Source organism: Myotis davidii, unplaced genomic scaffold, assembly GCF_000327345.1.
Source record: "Myotis davidii unplaced genomic scaffold, ASM32734v1 scaffold616, whole genome shotgun sequence".
Classification (NCBI taxonomy): domain Eukaryota; kingdom Metazoa; phylum Chordata; class Mammalia; order Chiroptera; family Vespertilionidae; genus Myotis; species Myotis davidii.
Window position 1 is genome coordinate 4,541,150 of NW_006291965.1, and position 1,576 is coordinate 4,542,725.

The window sequence follows — 1,576 nt, forward strand, 5'->3', positions numbered from 1 at the left end:
GATTTTTGGTATTTTCTCCAATGCATCTTGTCCCTTTGACTCTTTTCCAGTTCAGCCAAATGGACTGGAAATATTGACTGCTTTAGGGAAGGAATCTATGGTAGCAATAATAAAATCTATATTAGTTTGCTAGGGCTGCCATAACAAAATATAATAAACTGAGTGGCTTAAATAACAGAACTTTATTGTCTCACAGTTCTGGAGGCTGGAGATCCAAGATCAAAGCGTTGATAGGATTGGTTCCTTCTGAGGGCTGTGAGAGAGAATCAGCCCCATGCCTTATGCGTAGCTTCTGGTGGTAGGCTGGCAATCTTTGATCTTTCTTGGCTTGTAGATATATCATCTTCATATTCCATTCTCCCTGTGTTTGTGCCTCTGTGTCTAAATTTCCTCTTTTTATTGAATTAGGGGCTCACCCCATCCCACTATGACCTCATCTTAACTAATTACAACAACCCTATTTACAAATAAGGCCATATTCTAAGGTACTGGGGGGTTAATATTTAAATATATTAATTTGGGGCGGGGCACAATTCAACCCATAGCACAATCCCTGACATACTGGGGGTATGTGGGCCACATTCCTCAAGTAGATGACAAGACCTCAAAGTGGAAATGACCAGATGGTAGGAACAGACAGAGAAACCTCACGTTACAGGAGGCAGAGAGCAGCAAAATGGTCCTGTGTGGCTAAGCAGGCCTACAAGAGACATGGCCTTAGAGGGCTCATGATGTTTCCTGAAACCCCATGATGGTGCTGGAGCAGCAGGACCTGTTCATGCACTGAGAAGATCCCCCTAAACTCAGAGTAAGATTCAAACTAGATGGTCTTTTTGGACAGAATCAGCTGCTTTTCCAATGCTACTTTTTCTACACAGGTCAGAGTCACATGTGTGAGTAATTCCCAAATATATGAATAACTGATACATAGATAATGGGTACCTCCTGCAAGGGTGGGTAGGTGGTTTACATCAGAGGGTCCTAATCCTGGCTAATCATGCCATTTCCTCAGAAACTTAAGAAAAATACAGATACTTTGGACTTCACTTGAGACACACTTCATCAGAATTTATAATGGCTTCGGCATCTCTATTTTTAAAAAATTACCTCTGCTCATCCCTAGTAGGTCTTCTCATATATTGCTGGCAGGCTGGTAATTAGTGGACTCTTGTCTGAGGGGGCAATTTAATTCAGTCAAAATGTGAAATATACTTTCTTTTGAACCAGCAATTCTGCATCCTTTGGATGTATTTGTACTTGTATCAAACATATGCAACTCTGTGATAGAAAAAAAACCTGGAACAATCCAAACACTTATTAAAATGGAGTTGGTGATGCTAAAATCCTCAACAAAATTCTAGCAAATCGGATTAAGCATTACAATAGAAAGATCATAAACCATGAGCAAGTGGGATTTATTCTGGGGATGCAGGATGTATTTGTTTGTATCAAACATATGCAACTCTGTGATAGAAAAAAAACCTGGAACAATCCAAACACTTATTAAAATGGAGTTGGTGATGCTAAAATCCTCAACAAAATTCTAGCAAATCGGATTAAGCATTACAATAGAGAA